Genomic DNA, 20,176 nt, shown 5'->3' with positions numbered 1-20,176 from the left:
TTTGAATGCTTGGCTATAAGGAGTGGCACTAGTAGGAGATATGGCCTTGTTGTGTCACTGTAGAGTTGGGCTTTGACATAAGACACGCTCAAGCTACACTCAGTACAGCACACGGTCTCCTGGTGCATGCAGATAAAGATGTAGAACTCTTGGCTCCGCCAACACCATGCCTACTTGCACACTGCCATGTTTTCTGCCATGATGGTAATAGATTAAATCTCTGAAACTGTAAGCCAGCTCCAATTAAATGTTTTCTTTTATAAAAGTTGCTGTGGTCACGGTGTCTCTTCACAGCAATGAAAACCTGAACTAAGACACCATCCTTTTAGAAATATGCAGTGTCCATGGTTTGAAGTAGAAGGAAGTTTTCCATCAGTCCTTTTCACCTCTGTTGACCTTCCTGTACTTTGTGGCTGATGCTAGCAGCCTGGAGCTCAACTTTTGCATGAGATGGGTTCCTGATCTACTTTATTACTTAGATGTCACTCTGAAACTTGATGTTCATTAAATATGGCACCTTGTTATCACAGCAGACACTTTCCAGACATCAGGAGTGCCAACAAACACCAGTTCAAGCCTCAGCTTTGCCAGTGCTTTGAAAGACACACAGCCTTTCACTGTTTAATTCTTATCTGTGCCCTGAGTGAAGTAAATGCTCTCCGACTCTCTTAAGGCTGTTTGCTTAGACATACAGTGGCATTATTATATTATATGATAACTCATTGAAGATGACATAATTCCATGTTATTGTTCTATTTTAAGCTGGTCTCCTTCCTCTTTTGCTCCCAATGTCCATTATATAAAGATTATAAAAGAGCATCAGTCTAAATGTTTTATCTAAGTAAAATGCATTGTTCTCATCAACTACAGTTCTGCTTAAAGTGAAAAATTGAGATGCTTAAAGAAAAAAATATATGTGTGTGTTAACCACAAACTCAGAATCTGACAGGTGTACTGGCAGCTATTAAAAGCAATGTTTTAAAATAATGCGTAATAATGGAGGGAGTGGTTGCTGCACAATATAAAGGAAAAAAATGCTGTCTCACGTGGATGGTGTGATTAAATATGTGCAACACGGGAAAGAAAATAATGAATGGCGAGAGTTTATATTTGAGACCAGATTCTGGCTGCTTTATTTATTTATTATGTTTCCAGGCTTTGCAAACTTTTCATTTTAAAGTATATACAACAAAACTTGTAATTTTTGCTTGTTTTTGATCTTTCAAGTAGTGTCTTATTTTGCAGTCTCACTAGAAACTTCCTCTTCTTTATTTGCTTGCGTTTATAGCTTTCTTTTTCTCTGTTTTGAAATTTTTTCAAGGAGTACAGAGTCTCGGATAGCTCAGTCAACAACATTATCAGTCTATCCTAGAACCCCCTGATCATCTGACCTTAACCTCTTTTTTTTAATTCTTTATTGATTACACTTTATTCACTTTGTATCCACCCCCTTAACCCCTCCCTCCTCCCATCCCAATTCCATCTTCCCTCCCCCCTTCCCACTCATGCCCCTCCCCAAGTCCACTGATAGGGGAGGTCTTCTTTTCCTTCCTTCTGATCCTAGTCAGTTAGGTCTCATCAGGAGTGGCTGCATTGTCTTCTTCTGTGGCCTGGTAATGCTGCTTCCCCCTCAGGGAGAGGTAAATAAAGAGCAGGGCAATCAGTTCATGTCAGAGACAGTCTCTGTTCCTATTACAATGGAACCCACTTGGATACTGAACTACCAAGGACTATATCTGTGCAGGGGTCTTAGGTTATCTCCATGCATAGTCCTTGGTTGGAGTATCAGTCTCAGGAAAGACCCCTGTGCTCAGATTTTTTTGGCTCTGTTGCTCTCCTAGTGGAGTTCCTGTCCTCTCCAGATCTTACTGTTTCCCACTTCTTTCCTAAGATTCCCTGCACTCTGCCCAAAGGTTGCCCATAAGTCTCAGCATCTGCATTGATAGTCTGCAGGGCAGAGCCTTTTAGATGACCTTAACCTCTTGAGTGTTGATATTAAAGACATAGTACTACTGTGCTCAGTTGTATTATCTAATTTTTCTTTCTTATCATTTGCATATCTGGCATATTTGTGTGTTCGTAAAAAAAACTAAACAAGATATTACATAAAGCTTATATGTGATGAACAGAAATATTATTTTTTGAAATCCTCACGTCTAAAGAACTGAACTTTCAGGAAGGAACAGAACATCTTGAGCTAGTAGTAGTAGAAAATCAGCGTCAAGGGCACTGTAGAAGGAGAATGAGGAGCTGTGTCAGGCTTTGTTGTAGGCACTTCATGTTACTTCATTTGCTGACTAACTTAAGAGATGAAGAAATGGAAGCTCAATGCAGCCATGTGGCTTTGTCAGGACAAACTGAGTCCACACTGTCCCTCAGGGTAGGTCTTTTTGTTTGTCTTGATTATAACTAAATCCATCTGGTGACATGTGCGCACCCAGAGGACAATCACACAAGTGAAAATTTGTTTCAGAGTGCATGGCAGAAACGTGTGTTTGCACATGCACTTCCACGACTGCTGCAAATCTCTTAGACTCCTGTATATTGTGTTTAAATTCCCTGTCATTGGAGCAACACTGCATTTATTCCTTTTTAAGTTCCTACCGTTTTCAGTTCTCAGCGCCTTCCATTCAGATTCCCAGTAAGTGCTTTTACTTAGCTGTTACATCTTAATATTTTATATTACTCCCATAACACTACTGTTTTGGGTCTAGCAAGGGCTCAGTACATTTCATTATGCTGGCATTATATGTAGATGGTTAAGGGCTAACGAGACAACAAAGATTTCTAGACAATCAAAATAATTAGTGTGGGAGCCATAGCTGTGATCTTATATGCATCTTCATAAAATTGAAGAAATAAAAGTGGCCAATTTTTTCAGTTAGCTTTTGGACAAGAATGTTGTAAGATGCAGGCATTATTAATGCTGCTTACATAACTACTTCCTAGCATAGGAGGCTTAAGTTAATGACAGTTTTTTTAAGAGCTAAGTACAGTAACATTCACTGAGCTCCAAATACATTGCTGAAACAATGACACTTTGGTAAGGTCAACAAGAAAAGCCTTCCTGTGTAGACTGACAGTAACAATCACATATGATATAAAGTACTTGATAAGATCAATAATAACAAAGTGGAAAAAAAATTGACATAGCATCAACAGCACTAAAGCCTATCAGACTTGTTCATATGTGTTTTGTTATTGCTGTTGCTATTATTGGACAGGACATTGCTTTGTAAGCTCAGGCTAGCCTTGAACCCAAAGTACCCTAAGCTGATACTGAACTCATGTTTTTCCTGCCTCACTTCTTGAGTACTGGATTTACAGAAGAAGTGAATCATTATACCTACAGTCTTAGGGTATCTATTGCTGTGACAAAATGCCATGACCAAAAAGCAATTTGGGGAGGGGAGGGTTTATTTGGCTTATACTTTCAGATTATAGTCTATCGTTACAGGAAGTCAGGCCATGGAGGGGTGCTGCTTACTGGCTTGCTTAAATGGGTTGCTCAGTCTGCTTTCTTATAGAACCCAGGACCACCAGCAGAGGGATGGCACCCCCCACAAAGGGCTGGCCTCTCTCCTATTAAATCTCTAATTGAGAAAATGCCTTACAGCTGGATCTCCCATCAGCTGAGGCTCCTTCTCTTTTGACTCTAGCTTGTGTCAAGCTGACACACAAAACAAGCCAAATACACTTAGCTTATCCATTTTAAAACCGTGTTTTACTTAGTAAAACATTATCTGCATCTTTAAATGAGTTAGTTGGCGTATGCATCAACTGATAAAGTATCTCCTCATTTTCCTGGAGTTCTGCCAATTTCAATCTGGAATACAAAGAAAGAAAAAAGGTGCTTTTTCTTCAATGATCTAGTAACTCGTATAACAAAGACAAGTAATAATGAGTGATAATGGATTAGGAACACGTTCTTGGAGTACAGAGGCAATCGTTCTAAAGACGTCAGCGATTCTACAAAGTAGTCAGGAAAACTCATGTGAAATGGTGGCAAAGGTGGTTGTCTAGCACTGTACTGTCTGCGCTTTTGCAAGGATTTGCATTGTTCACGAAGCAATCATTCCTGGGTTTTGATCTAGAGCAGTGCTGTGCACAAAGGAACTCAGTTGTCAGTAGTAATTTCAGAATGTACTAAATAATTTACTCGCTTTTTTTCAGAAAAAAAAATTAAGAGAACACATAGCTCTGGAAAATTTCCTCATGGGGTATGTTGGGCAAAGAGGGATATGAAAGAGGATGTGTTCATATTTCACTGTAAATGGATCAAATTCTCTAGCATAAAGAAGTATAAAACAAAACCTTTCCTTCGAATTCCATTTTTCTTTTTACAGCTGACTGCCTCCATGCCCAGCCTCTTTCTTGAGCCATTTCTTCTGGCCCAACTTGGGCTGATTTTTCTTCACCAGCCCACTGTCTGCTCTTCTTCATTATAATTGGCTTAACAGCCTTTTAGCTCACTCCCTTTTTCCTGCTGCCATGGAGGCACTGTTCTCTCTTCTATTGGCTCGGACTGTTCCCTGTGTCAAAGCATTGTTTTCTTTTGAATTCTTTTCTCAGGAGATAGAGGTGGAAATGGTTGTACTAAACCGTAACATGAGCATGCAAGAAAGACTCCAGAAGGAGTCATTTCCTCTAGTGGCTCTAGAGGAAAATTTCTTCTGAAAGCTTACCAGCAAGTCCAGCTCAGTGGTCCCTTACCTTCCTTCTGAAGGCTTCAGCTGGAGGACTGCTGCTGCCTGGACTTCCTGTGTGTGTCTGCTGCTGTCTACTTCCCTGTGGCTCAGGAAATAGCCTTCAACTGTAGAAACATAGCTCACAATTACATACACTTAGGATGTCATGCAAGAGACAGATTAAAGGTAAGAATTCACATTATACATTTCCTTTTTCCTTCAACTATTTTAGTATTACCCAGTGTTGCAGGTTGGCGCTTCCCCTGCCTTTTAATTTTTGTTTGGTTTTTGGCCTTATACAGGGAAAAGAAACTGATATTTTTTCATACTAATATTCATGACCATGTACCTATGATGAGGAGCTAACAATGAAAGGTGTAATTATTAATAAATTTTTGTATAGTTAAGGAGGCTCTACTTCAAAGCTGGATAAAAATGTGTAGTTCTGATAATGACATGGAACATAGAAAATAATTTGATTATTATAAAAGGCTCATCCATGTCTTTCCACCAAATTCATTCGTGAACCAGAAACGCTAATCAGCTGGAAATGGCTGGGCGTGGGCTTTTGCCAGCTCTTGTTCCTTCACTCTTGTGGCAGAAACCGATGGCTCAAAAAATCTCCAGCCGACTATTCATTCTAATTTTTTATTGAATGAAAATGAAATCCACCCGAATCAGAGCACACACTGATTCAGGGACCGCAGTGTGTCCTGCTCTTTGTAAACTGCATATCTGGTCTCTGCATAATCACAGAGTGGCTAGAGATGATTCACCTGAAAGACCTATTTAAGGAAGGAAGAAAACATTGGCAGAAGAATGACCCTAAACAGGTGCTGACAACTGTGTGTCCAATGTTCTATGTAAAGCCAAACTTTCCAACCATGAAAGGGGACATGTTAAGCATTTTGGAATGAAGAAATTGAAGGAAAGCTGATCTTAGATGAAAGGCCGAGAAATAGTTTTAGCTTTCATGGTTGACACAGAAAAAGAATTCTATTGACGAGATTGAGCAAATAAATATCAAATCAGGTGTTCAATTTGAATATCCATGAATATCTGTAGCATTTGTAAGAAGATACCAAAGCTTATTTTTTGTATTAGATAGGCCAGGTCCTATGCCCCTTAATGAAGAGCCTCATCAGATTCTGTATAGGTGATTTGTCAATTTAACGCAGAATGTTTAGACTGTTGCTGCTGCTGCTCTCTGCAGCTTTCTCCGGAGTTCAAATGTGAGTTAGTCCCTCCGGTATTTCTTCTTTTTTGTTGTGGTTATTCAACAACATATGATTATTTCTTTTTTCACATACTAGGCATTGTGTTAAGTTTGGGGGTATAAAAATGTCTCTCCCCATTAGAAAACATACAGCTTAGTTTTTAAGACAAGAAAATGGACTTTAATTGTAAGATGCTCCTAAGTGCTGAGACAAAAATAAGCCTAGATGCTAATTGAGACTGAGAAATCTGTGAAGGCTTCCAGGAAGGACTGGCTCATGGGATGAACTTTAGAGATAATGTATTTACCAAGATGAAGGCGAGGCATAGAATGTGGTTGATAAATGTGCAGATTCTACATCACGTTATCTGGGTTCTCTCAAGACTTGTGTCTGTCATCGATTGTACATAACCTAAGGCAAGTTAGCCAACCTCTTGGTCTCTCAATTACTTCCCTAAGTTCAGACAATAATGGTGCTATCATTTATTCATTCTAAGGCTAGAAGAACAAAAAACGTGAGTTAATATTTTGAGAAAAATCTGAACAGTGTCTGTGTCTCATAAAAGTGTTATGTAAGTGTGATGAATAAGGGAACAGGGAGGTGACATGTATCCTAGGTAGTGAGTACAGCTGGCTCTGTGATCCCACCAGACATGCAGGACACGTTCATAAAATGACAGAGTAGAGCGTAGGGGTCATTGCTAGGGAGCACTGAGGAGATAAGACTACAGAGAGTTGTAAAGAATGTGGTTATTATTCTAGATATCATGAAGAATGCGGAAATACTTTAAACAAACAAGTGATAAGACTAGATTCCCATTTTAAACAGGGCGATCGGGTAGCTCTGAGAAGAAATCTGGAAGCAGAGGTATAGAGAAGGGCAAGGTTTTCCACCAGTTACCTAGTAGCAAGAGTGAAGAGGAGTGCCATTGAAATGACCTGGTCCCCAGACCCTTCCCAATGGCCCTTGACACAGAAGATTTGGGTCATATGCAATTATTATCTTTTGAATAAGTATCCCAGAGAATAATTCTTCTTCTTCTTCTTCTTCTTCTTCTTCTTCTTCTTCTTCTTCTTCTTCTTCTTCTTCTTCTTCTTCTTCTTCTTCTTCTTCTTCTTCCTCTTCTTCCTCTTCTTCTTCTTTTGCTTCTTCTTTTTTAATTTTTTTAATTTTTATTTTTTGAGACCATGTTGCAGTTTTAATATGGGATGTCTCTTCCTGGCTTATGTTTTGAATGATCACTCCTCAGCTGGTGGCACTATTTGAGGGAGCTTATGACAATTTCAAAAAAAGTGGACTTAGTTGGAAGAAGCAGTTGGTTAGGGGACTGGATATATCATCCCTGGCCCCTTCCTTTATACTCTCTGATTTCTTATCTAGCAGGCTACACCATGGCATTACCTCACAACTGGCCCAGAAACACAGAGGTAAGATTTTTTTTTTTTTGGGGGGGGGGAGGTGGTCAGGTCCTAACAATGAGAAAAGCTAGGTATACAAGGAGCTTTTTCAAATACTGAATGAGAGGAGGAGGTGATACTGGTAGCCATCCAGGTGGAGATTGATGAGAACTCATACCAACTGGTTAGAATAAAATACAGGGTCTGGGATAGAGCCACTGGGGAGCACTTACCATTTTGAATTGGGTGACTGGATGGATTGTGCAAGAATATGCAAGAGAAGCAGGTTTGTGTGTGAGGTTAGTGAGACCAAATTTTGGTGTGTTAACGTTGGTATGTCTTTGGGGGAGAAAAGGCTGTTAGATAATGCCTACACATGCCTAAAGTTTGGGAAGGAGATTCAGGCTGGAGAGGTAAAACCTCAAGTCATAAACATGTCTGTAAGCAGCAGTTGAAGCTTTGGAAACCCCAGCTCACCAGTCAGTAGGCTATATAATCTTACTTTGCTTGTTATTTTCTTTATTAACTCCATCATTCATTAGAAAAAAAAAAACCCGAACTTTGATGGAGGGTTTGTCTGTATATGGTGTACCTGTGTGTATGTATGTGTGTGTGCTCGCACAGGTATACATACCCATGAACCTCCATAAATAGGCCAAAGGAGAATGTTGGTAATCTATTACTTTCCTCCTTATTACCAAAAGTTCTAGTGAGCCTGATGTCTACCATTTTGGCTAGACTGCTTGACCAGTGAGCTCTAGGGCTCTACTTGTCTTTGTCCATTAATGCTGAGTTTTAGGCTTTTTCATGTGAGTGGTGGGATTTGAACTCATATCTTCATGCTTACAGAGTAAGTACTCTTATTTAAAGGGCCTCTTCTTAGCACCCCCAAGAAACCACGTCTAAGTGCCTGTTTGTGCCAGGCACCGTGCTATACACTTTTTATGTAAATGAGACTGTGAAGAAGTAGTAAGAGAAAAATAAAAGGCAGAACGTCAAAGCCAACAGCAAAGAGCATGTCAAATGATTCCAAGACTCCAAATAAGATGATGAATGAAAAGGGTTCTTTGTGTTTCTTACAAAGTAGGTCACTGATAACTTGGGACAGAATAGAATACATTCTGCTTGAGTGAGAGATATGGAAACAGAAACCGAGCTGTGACCGAGGCATCAATGGGCAGTAAGGGAATGGAGGAATGAAGGGAAGGGAGAAATAAATGTGTAGACATCGATGTGGCCACACACCCCTCTGCCTGCATGAATGCCCCTTTTCAGTTTCTTCACAGCTACTCCCATCTGGAGGTAGGGATGCTTTCTTAGTTACAAAATGTACTTGCTCAGGTGATTTCTGATGCCTGATGGGGCAATAACAAAAAAATTAAAGTGTTTGTGTTCTGTGCCTTATTCTTGCTGTTTTGGGGGACCCTGTGATTATAGTCAGGTAAATAAAATCCTAGCCTAACTTGCTGGCAATCGCTGGCTCATGGTCCTGTCCACCCACAAGCAGGCAGCAGCAACATATAGTCATGCCAAACCCCAGCCATTGATTCAGCTCTTGGACAATCTACATGCACTGACTGTACAACTGTGGATACCCAGTTATCCCTACCAGATAACTTCCCTGGCAATGACCATTTCACACTAGTGATTGACAGAAAAGTGACCGTGGTTTTAAGCTTTACTGTCCTAAGGGCAATTTCTGACATAGCATAAGTTAGCTGATATAACAAAATATTGTTTGACTGCCATGGGTTTCCAATGTCTCAGTTCTCCTGGATTTCGTGTATACTTTTGAAACTTTTGATTGGATCAGGCAGGTAGAAAATAAGGTGTTGATTTTAGTTGTTTTCCACATTGTGCCAGACAGAAATAATAAATTATAGTATTGAAGAATATAATGGACATGTCATATAGTATTATTGATTCACACTATAATGTAAATGATTTTTTAAAAATAAACATGTGGAACAAAAGAAGCCAGATGAAAGAAACAAAACACATATTCTCTGTCTTCTTTATGTGCAATTTTAGAAAAGTGTATGTATTCACGTATTCACGTATAATGACAAAAAACCAACTAACAGTTGCCTTGTGATAGGTTCAGTGATGAAAGAGTAGACTACCAAAAGGCATTAAGAAATTTTGGGGATGATGAAAGAATACATAAATTGTCTTGATTATGGTGATGAATTCATGGGTAAATACTATGTGCATATACAAAGCCATGAAAAACTGTTTAAATTGTACACAAACATAAATGCATTTAAAAGACATACCACTTAGTAGCCAGAGTTGGTGGAGCCTTTTGTAGTTTCTGAGTTCAGTAGGTGAAGGTATGAGGATCAGGGTTTAAGGCCAAGTTTAGATACATATAACTTTAGATAGTGAGTCAGTTAGAGGCCAGCTTGAGTTACCTGAGACTTCAGAAACAAATAAGACAGCACTAGCAAGAAGACTCAGTGGTTAAGAGCACTGGCTGCTCTTCTCGAGATTTAGGTTCAGTTCCAAGCACTAATACGGGGGCTCACAACCATCTCTAATTCCAGTGTAGAAGGAGACAATGTCCTCTTCTGGCCTCCTTGGGTACCAGGCATGCATATGGTACACAAACATAAATGCAGGTAAAACACCCATGTACATAAAATAACCATAAAATTTTAACAAAAGCTGTATAATTTAATGTACTTTAATTATATCTTAATAAAGCTTTTAAAAGAGAATAAATATAATGGATGAAACTTTCTGGTTGGCTTCTAATTCATGAATGGTATGTAGAATAAAAATATATATATTTCCACAAAGACGTGCAAACTCTAACTCTCCAGAGCTAACTGTAATAAGGAACTGGGTAGACCTGTATACTACCTCACGAGGCAAAGAAACTGTAGATGTATTCAGAGGACTAGAGCTTGAGATCAGAAAGTTACCCAGCATTGACTGTATAAAGTTTGATAATAATGGTATGAGTTCTGATACGGGAAGAGTCTTTATCAGTTGGGATAGCAAGGGGAATTGGAAGGAGAAGATGAATCTGAAGGACTCAATCTGCCAAGAGAATGGAGAAAGGGAGCCATGAGCCCAGAAATAGTGGCATCTCTGCTCTAGGACTGGGCCTCAGTTTCAATGGGAACTTTAATTTTATCCTTACAAAGAATTAAATTCAATGAATAATTCAGATGACCAAAGAAGAGTTTCTTTCCTAGGATTTCTGAAAGGAACTAAAGCTTGCAGTCACCTTGATGAGAAAAATAGTGGCAAGCACCTTGATGGATCTACAAAGCACTGAATTGATGTTGTCTTATGCCACGGAGTGGCAGATGATAACAGCAGTTCTAGAAAATTAATATGCCAGCATACTTTAAAAAAATTCTTTGATTTACATTTTTTCTTTTTATTATTATTATTATTAATTACACTTTATTCATTTTGTATCCCCCCATTAGCCCCTCCCTCCCTCCCCCTCCCGCTCCCACCCTACCTCCCCTTTCTGCATGCATGCTCCTCCCCACGTCCACTGATAGGGGAGGTCCTTCTCTCCTTCCTTCTGATCTTAGTCTATATCTCTTCCTACTCTACCTCAGTTCCTTCTATATTACCCCAACAATAGGTAGGAGAGAAAAGGGGTTAGTGAGAGAGGAGGTGCCATTCTCTTAGCTGCTTCCTGATGGTTAGGGTCCTTGAGTTCCTCGGAGCCAGTCCAATCCTCATTTCAGGAGATCTCCAACTTCTTGTCTCACTGTATCAACAGCAACCAGGAGCAGCAGCTGCCTTGTTCTTCCTACAAGCTCCCTTCTCTCTCTGGGTTCTGCTTTTATTCCCTCTCAGAGGCCTCAGATTTAGACTGTCTGCAGCTGACAAAGGGCCTCTCTCAGAGCCTGCACCAGGCAAATAGTTTGCTGCTGTGGACAATCTGAATCAGTGCCATATCCTACACATGGGATCCAAACAAAACCATGTTTACATCCACAACATTAATACAGCAAGTTTTTATGGCAAACAGTTGAGGTTATTGGCAAAGTAGCTATTCGAATGGTTTGTGTTTTCTAACAATGGATCACAAATAATAGTCAATGTATTTTTCCCAAGATATGTCACATGAATATGGTGAGTCTGGACGATTGGGACCTCCTACTCTGAGCCATACATTGGTGGCATCTTTTCCCCAATGATAGAAATACCTTTCCATTAAACAGTTGTCCCATAAAACTTCATATTATAGTTTGTAGGTTTTTTTTTCTTTTTTTTTTGCATTAATGTTTTTAAACTTTATTCTTTGAGAAGATTTTGTTCATATCTACTCCTCATCACTATCACTCCACAAGGCCTCTTGGGACTCTCTTTAATACATCTCCCTCATCTTCATGACCTCTCAAGAAAAACAAAAACAAAAACAAAGACAAAAAAAACAAAAACCCACAATTTAGTACTGCAAATATCCATATATTGCCCACACAAGACCAACAGGAGATCAAGCCAGCTGAAATTCCAGCATGGGTGGAGGGAGGGGCTTGTGACTTTTTTTTGAATGCAAAAATTTAAAGCCAACAGCTTCCAAAGAAAAACAATGTGATGTGGTGGCTCAGGAGAGAGAATAACCTTTTAAAGTTTTAAAAACTGAAAACAGACTTCTCAGCTAAAAATTCTAGCTCGGCTCTACGCCTTTGAGGTTGTGCGGTCTTCTATGTATTATTTATACTTTTGCAGAACGGCAGTGACAATGATACCCCAAAAGTTAAGGTGGCGCAAATATACACAAGTAATTAGTAATATAAAGGGCCTTTGTAAGACCGTTGCATGATAACCAGCAGTGTGAATGCTGGGCTGTTGGTTGCTCTAACGATGGTAATATTGTTGCTGCTACTTAAGACAATCTCTGTTTGAGCAGTGATTTCACCTAACTTCAAAGGGTTAGCGGAAGAGAGCATGGTTTGGGGCCTGATAGGCTAGATGGTCTGAGTTTTATGCACCTGACGCTTATGCCTGGAACCAATGTAAAGAAACCGGGAGGTAGACAGCCCCTCAAGAAACACAGGTTAGGTTGATCTGTAGGGTCTAAATGCCACACACACACACACACACACACACACACACACACACACACACACACCCAGAGAGAGAGAGAGAGAGAGAGAGAGAGAGAGAGAGAGAGATTGAGAGATTGAGAGAGCTTGCCTTTTAAATGCTAATCCTGCTAAGAAGATGCAGCTCACTTTCTGGGGGTGCCCACCCCCTCACGCCCCACCCTCAAATGGTTCCTGTTTCTGTTGAGACAGAAGCAGGAAGAGAAAGTGATACGGTGGTGCTGAGCAAGGGGAATGCACCTTCTTTCTCCCCCATGAGAAGGGTGTGTGGGCAGAGCACGGGTTATTCTTTTCATTTTCTTCATCTTTTCGGCTTTTTCCAAGTGGCCTTGAGCCCTCGCCTGACTTCTTCCTTATCAGCGCATGGCAATGAGCTGGAAGATTCCTAACGTCCTGTTGTCTCTCAAAACAAAACAGAACATTCCAACCAAATTTAAACAGAACCACTTACAACATTTACAATTCTATTATATATTGGTTTTCCTGCCTGGCATTTATTTGAGGAAAGGCTCTCTCGGATATGAGGGAGTTGGTTTTAGAAAATTAAATCAGACAGACTAAAATGATGATATGATTCACAAGAAGAAGATACATTGTGTGATAGGGGAATTATTTCTGGAGCGCTTATTTTCATGACTTCCAGTGCACAGAGGAGAAAACATATGGACGGTGTTGCTAATTTAGGCCTGTGCTTGCCTCAGGCTCTGGGCGCAGGTTCTACACAGCAGGCAGACAATTCTCGGGTCTCCGTGTTTGAATGGAGAGGGGTTGACCGGCGGTGCAGTGTCCCGCAGTCAGGCAGCAGAGTTAACTTAGGTAGTTACCGTCGGGGCTGCCAGCAGGCCGCGGTCCTTCCCGGCGGCGTGCACGTCCTAAGGTGGACCTGCCCGGGAGCTCTGTGTACGCACGCTTGAGAGTGGGGCTTTCGACTAGAAAATGTTGTTTGTTGCCGTAGTAATCGTCACAATTGCGAGGCTTTTGTCCCTTCTTTATGGTACTGAACACATCTCAAAAAGCACACAGCAAGTGATAAGGTTCTCAACCAGCTTCGCTTCATGCATTTTGAGAGGAAACAATCCTGTGTTTTTGGATTTTAAGTTCAAGGAAAACAATGGAAAAAAAAATAACCCTTGCATGTCTCTATGTGAAGAATGTTCATTTCCTAACCTACTAATCTACTAATGAGATTCTTTTTTCAGTACAGAAATCAACAGGATGTGATTTATTTATTTCTTTATTTATTTATTTATTTATTTTTTAAACAAGGAGCTCCAGAAACTAAGGTTACAAAGCTTTGTGAAAAAAAAAACAGGGAACTTCCTCTTGTTGTGAACGGGTGGTGTCAGCAAAGCTGCTGCTCAGGCGCAGGTTGCAATGTCTGCTGAATCCCGGGTCTCTCCGTGCTCTCACCCGCCTGCCTGCTGCTGGATGCTTCCTCCCGGAAAGCAGCCCTGGGAGAAGACTCGTAGGTGGCTTTGGGGATACTGCTTATTTGGCTTTACATTTACATATGAAGATCAAATGAATTTCAATGTCTAGGGCTAAATCATTACATGTTTTCTCCTATCTTGATGTAGAATTATATGTACACATACCTATCTGAGAACTGATTTTGAATTTAGTATGGAAAAATGCCACCTGGCCGTGGTGGTTTACACCTTTAATCCTGGGAGACAGAGGCAGGCCGATCTCTGTGTCTGGAGGCCAGCCTAGTCAGAGTGAGTTCCAAGACAGCCAGGGCCTGTCTCAAAAAAACAAAACAAAACAAAACAAAACAAAACAAAACAAAACAAAACAAAACAGCAATAACAACAAAGAAAAGGAAAGAAAAGAAGAGAACACAGTGAGAGGGTCTTCTTTGAGTTACTTTCTGTTTCTAATGAGGGGGTGGAGGATGGGGCTCTCTGTGACTCTGAGCTTTATCACACGGGGATTGATGTGCTGCCATTGATAGACAGATTCATGAAAGAAAGAGAATGTGAAGGCAACTTTATCTGGGTCAGGATGGCTGTGCTTGCTGGGTTAAGGGCGGTAGGAATTGATTACCTCTTAACTGTTACCAATTAAATACACTGAAAGAATATTTCAGTGGGATAAATAATTAAATGGTACTTACTATATTTAATATATAAAGCTCATGAATCTATCAGTTAAAAATTAGTATTGTCAACATTAGACTCCTTGTGGAACTGCGGCCTTTATTGCCTTTACTGTTTGTTTGTTTTCCAGTGTTGGTGTTTCAAGTGAACTTTTTCTTTTAGATTTTAAAACTACTACTTTTTAAAAATAAATAAAGGGGTTTTGATAGCATAAATTAAGATGACAATGAGATATCAATGTGTGTATGTGAGAAGAGCCTAAGTCTAGAACACTGACAACATCAGACACTGCCCAAGTTATTGCCTGTTAGGAATTCACATTTGCTAGTGGCAGTGTGAAATGGTATAGCCTGTTTGGGAGACAGTTTGGCAGTTTCATTTAAAACTAAACATGCCTTTATGTGTGTGCAGATACTAAGAAGTGTGATTTAGCTACTTGGTATACTCAAAGAAGTTAAAATGTGCACACACACACCGAAAAACAAACAAAATGAAACAAAAACCAAAAAATAAAAACCAACCAACCAAAACCAAACTTGGACATGGGTATTTGTTGTAGATTTATTATTAATTGTTGGAAGCATCTGAAATGATTTTAGTAGGAAAATGGATAAACTGCGGTAAACATATTGTATGACATTGGGAATATTATACTCCGCAAAAGCAAAATTGTTGGGACACTAAGATTAGTGATTTTCCGGAGTTACTGGGGGAGAAAGAAATGAATAGGTAGGTGCAGATAATCTTTACGGTGGTGGGAACCACTCAGTATAATACTACACTGATGATTATGTACCTTTATGTGTATGTATAAATGCATACAAGATAGAATAACAAGAGTGAAATGTAAGGTAAGGCGTGGACTTTGGGCGACAATGGTATGTCCAGATAGGCTCATCAATCGTAAGAGCTGTACCACTCTGCAAGAGGGATGCTGGCCACAGAGATGTCTAAACGCATGAGGAAGTAGGGAGCAAATGGAAAACCTGTGCCCTTTGCTTTCAGTTGTGTTGAGAACCTAAAATTAGTCTGAAAAAAAAAAAAAGAGAGAGAGTTTAAAAGTTTAATGATAACAATTTAATACACTCCTGGAAAATTATATTCAGTGAAGCCATTTTCAGGGAAAATGATGTTATTGTTTTGCCCCTCTAGGCTGTTTCCCTGCTGGGAAGAAGAGCAAATGTTAAATTGTTATTAAAAAGGAAACAATGTATAGTGATATATAGTCCCGCTACCACTCCTAAGTTTTTATTAAATGCATGAGTGCATCTAATTAAGAAAAGTAAAAAAAGGCCACCAACTAGCGTTAGTGTTATTAAAAAAATCACTTTTTTACGTAAATATTTTAAATTTATTTTAAATAAATTTGTGATTTAATAGTCATAAAAAGCAAGAAGTCTCATTTGCTTTAGAATCTCCCATTGAGGTCATAGGTCTAGTACTTTGGGTAACAATCAGTACAAAGTCCTCAAATAGCAATCTAGAATTTGTTCCTCCTTGTAAAAAAACAAAATTATCTTCTGTCTTTTTATCCTAAAGATTTCATATTATGTATCCTGTTCCTTTTCCCCCAAAAAATATCCTCTATACTGCTATATTTTTCAACTACACCCTTTTCACTAGTGTATCTTTGGTACTATTCAAATTTATCACACAAGAAAAATATTTAAATGCACTTTTGGTGTCAGTTGTAATTTTGTGTTTGTTTTTCTTACTGAATTGAATAGTAGGTGATGTAGAGTATACACTGGCACTTCATTGAGAGTGTGCTGAAATTACAAAATAATTCCTGGAGAGTTAACACATTCAAGATGTGATTCTCCCATGCCTAGAAAGGCCATTTGTGGTCATGAGTAGCATGCTAAGTTTTGTTTTTTGTTCTTGACAAAAGCATCTGTTTAAGTTTTATCTTCATTACTGTATTGATTTCTTGTTTATTGCATCAGGAAAGGCTGATAGTTTGTGTTTTCAGGCTCTATGGGAGCTACATTGATGCTCTTCTTCAGAACTGTCCACACAATGAGGTACTTTCTAGTACTGTCTTAAATGAGTGCTAGCAAGAGTCTAAGACGTTATAAGAAACCAAACAGAACCAAACCAAAATGAAATGAAACAAAACAAAACAAATTCTTATTCTTCAGGAACCTGAATTTTAGCAGTTGAAATAAAAACAAAATAAAACAACAACAGAATAGTTGATATTAAGAGAGCAAATACATTTTCTAAATAGAGATCAGAGCTCTTTCTATGTCATATTTATTTGTCACAACTCTGCGATGCCAGCATTACTAATTTTGTCTTATATTGGGAAATACTAAATATAATAGTAATTAAATTACATTTACAGGTTTACATAGCCAGGAACTTTTAAAAATAGATCTTCAAAAAAAAAAAATAGATCTTCAGCCTAGATTGAATGAGTGAACAAACAGATAATTACAATAAGAGAAGACGGTAGAGAAAACACAGTAATCAGGAAACACCCTTCTGAGCAAAAACATTTGACCAGCTGTCATAGGGTCAGGGTAAAAAAAATAATCTAGTATCAATACTAAATATGCAGCTTCAATACCAGAGCTTGCTGTGAGGAACAGAAAGAGATTTGCATGGTTGGACAGCCGAAGGGGGGAAATGAGGTACGAGGTGAGTCTGAGGTCTTGTTAGTGGATTGCAAAGGTGAGTTGAAAGGGACTGACCTTCGTGAGGAGGTTCCTTCAGAGTCTTCCCAGGGACCACTCTGGACGGGGCAGAAGTGGTGGATGAATTTGAAAGACATCTGAGGGTTGAATTTACTCTATTTCTAATAAACTTGAAAAGAAGGATACAAAAACAAAAAAAAAAAAAAAAAGAAGAAGTGTTGAAAAAACCCCAATCAATCCACAAGTGCAAATGTACTAAGGTGGTGTCTGAATGTGAACCTGTTACATAAATTTGTGCCAGAACATTTCAAGTTTAAACATTTTAATTAATTGTGGTGGGGAATAAGGTAGAGCTTGCTCGGGTTCATGAGGGTACAAATATTGCTACATTAACTCTAGGGAAGGCATTTTGCATGTGGCATTTTTTTTTCATTGTGGCTAACATTCATTCATTCCTTTAAAAATATCTGCAGTTGAGGAGAAACACAAACCATTTCCTGTTCTTGGCTTGAATGAAGTTTGCCTACTGGTTGGAATTCCATTTCCTGTTACCTACCAATGATTCCTGCTTGGATGAAGTTCGAAAGGCTGAAGACGTGTATGTAGTTTGGCCTTGTCCACGGAGGCTCCAGATACTACTCTGTGGTATCCAGATACATCCGTACAAATCACTGTGTATCACTGGCGCTGAGAAGTAACCAAACCAAAAGGAAATGAGAAAGAAGAAAAGCAGGTATGTTTCTCACCCTTAAAGAATCTGGATTTTTAACAGCTGGGGGATGGGAGTGGGAAGGGCGAACAGCTAGCAGATGCTACAAGACTGCTTTGGAGTAGTTTCCTTGGATCACTCCTGTTTAATTTGAGCTGATATTTGATTTTCTCCTTTGCAATTACAGGATGTTAACAATGCTCTCAATTAGGGCTGAAGAAGTGTGTCTAACACTCTTGAAAAAAACACGCATTCCCTGACGACCTGAGTGCCCGAGTTCACGTAAAGCACAGGTTTTTTTTTTTGTTTTTTTTTTTTCACGCTCAGGTTTCCAGCTTTCACTTGACTCCCACAGCTGTGTGTCTGAATATTCAGTAGCGAGGTGGGAAGGAGGGGTCAGCGGGTCAGCTTTCACTGGATAGTGGAATCAAGCTCTAGGAGAACCTGGGATATCCGGATGTTTGAGCTCTGACGCTTCCAACAGAAAACACATTCATGATGAATTATCTTAAATTAAACTTTAATGGCCTTTAAACTGTAGATAAAGCATTGCAGAATCAAGTCTCCTGTGCGGGTAAACATCGTTAGTGTCGAAGCAGCAACACTTCTTTGGCTTCTACCTCCCTCCGGGTTTTCTCACAGTTCCAAGGATCCTTTCCTGCCTCATAAGAATGCCAATAAGCTTTTCTTTCTGACTTCCCCAGCGTGCTTCCCGAGTTAATAGCTGGCTTTTGACTTGTCGCTTGTGAAAAAGAAGTAAAAGTGCTAGTTCTCCTCTGAGGTGAAACTTTACCTGCCATCCGCAAATGCTGGCTCTACCAGAGCCTCGTGATCTGTCAGCTCGCAGGAAATCCTCGGGGAAATGCAAAGGACAGGCCCACCTCCACAGCCTAGCAAGCTTCTGCTTAGTCACCTTCGTGGGATGAGGGCTGTCACAGCACACCGAGGGGTCTGTATACACTCAGGCGCTCCCTGCGAGACACAAAACAACTGGGAAGCCTGACCTTATACCACAGATCACCATCTGTGGAGTTTTGACTTCACAATTTCTTCTTCCCTTCCAAGTGAAAGCCTTCCTTCATGCAGCCTGCCTTTCTGGATTGAGTTGAGGTGTGTGTCTGTGTGTGTGTGTGTGGGGGTGGCCAGAGAGAGAATACCGGGACTGCTGTGGACTCGTGGGTTCCCAAAGAGGCCCTGTGGTTCACTTCCTGAAGCACACCTTGACAGTCTCAGCTTGAATGAGCTGACAGAAACACGGACATGGCAACCCTCCTACAACTTATACAACCATGAGACACAGGTTGTAAACCTCGGAAAGCTGGCACATCGCAAGGCAACTTCATGCTCTCCCGTTCGGCCCCTGGAAGGAGGCGCAGACCTTCCCGAACCATCCCGTCCAACATCTTCCTTCCTTCCTTCCTTCCTTCCTTCCTTCCTTCCTTCCTTCCTTCCTTCCTTCCTTCCTTCCTTCCTTCCTTCCTTCCTTCCTTCCTTCCTTCCTCCTTCCTTCCTTCCTTCCTTCCTCCCTTCCTCCCTCCCCTTCCCTCTCCCTCCCCTCCCCCCTCTCTCCCTGTCCCTCCTTTTCTTTCTCCCTCCTTTTCTTCCTTCCTATCTCTCCAGGTCAGTGTGGACTTTTTGTTGATGTTAAATGATATTTTTTGCTTTATCGCTGCTTCATCTCCAAGGCAACAAGCACTATAAACAATCTACCTATTAAAGTCTATGCACTGGTTTCCTTTACTCTTACTGTGAAAAATGCTGGTTTAAAACGCCTCAAGGAAGAAAGGGCTTAAGGGCTGATTTTAGCTCATAGTTCTTGGTGGGGACCTCTTAGCAGAAGTTTGAAGCAGCTGGCCATGCACGCTCCTTAGTTTGGAAATGAAGACTGACTGTGAGTGCCGTGGTTCAGCCAGCTTTCTCTGTTTTTATGTCATCCAGGATCCCATCCACCCCACCCTATAACAGACACCACATTCAGAGTGAGACCTCACCTCAGTTCATTCTATCAGGATAATCCCTTACCGGCATGCTTAGCAGCACAGTGGTTCTCAACCTTCCAAATGCTGCGACCCCTTTAGTACAAGTCCTCGTGTGTGGTGACCCCCCCAAGCATAAAATTATCTCATTGTTACTTTGTAACTGTCTTCTGCTGTTAAGAATATAATGTAAATATTAGATATACAGGATATCTGATATGCGTCCCCTACGAAAGGGTCACTACGCTCTCAAAATGGTCATGACCCGTAGGTTGAGAACCGCTGTCCTAGATGGTTCCAAATCTTACTAAGCTGACAATAGTGGCCATCACAGTCTAGAAGTCACTTTGTTTGCTTAACCAAGAACATT

The 20,176-nt window shown here is 40.1% G+C and overlaps 1 long non-coding RNA gene across 1 annotated transcript; it reads left to right on the top strand.

Annotated features, from left to right (window-relative positions):
• Window positions 1–13,722: 13,722 nt before the first annotated feature.
• On the top strand, window positions 13,723–19,850 carry LOC132652173 (uncharacterized). The gene is made up of 3 exons (XR_009589649.1): window positions 13,723–13,848; window positions 17,595–17,854; window positions 18,018–19,850. It is a non-coding gene; the product is annotated as an uncharacterized LOC132652173 (long non-coding RNA).
• The last annotated feature ends 326 nt before the right edge of the window (window positions 19,851–20,176 follow it).

Source organism: Meriones unguiculatus, chromosome 2 (assembly GCF_030254825.1).
Source record: "Meriones unguiculatus strain TT.TT164.6M chromosome 2, Bangor_MerUng_6.1, whole genome shotgun sequence".
Classification (NCBI taxonomy): domain Eukaryota; kingdom Metazoa; phylum Chordata; class Mammalia; order Rodentia; family Muridae; genus Meriones; species Meriones unguiculatus.
Note: the sequence above shows the minus strand (reverse complement) of the source record. Positions and strands in the feature narration are given on the sequence as shown.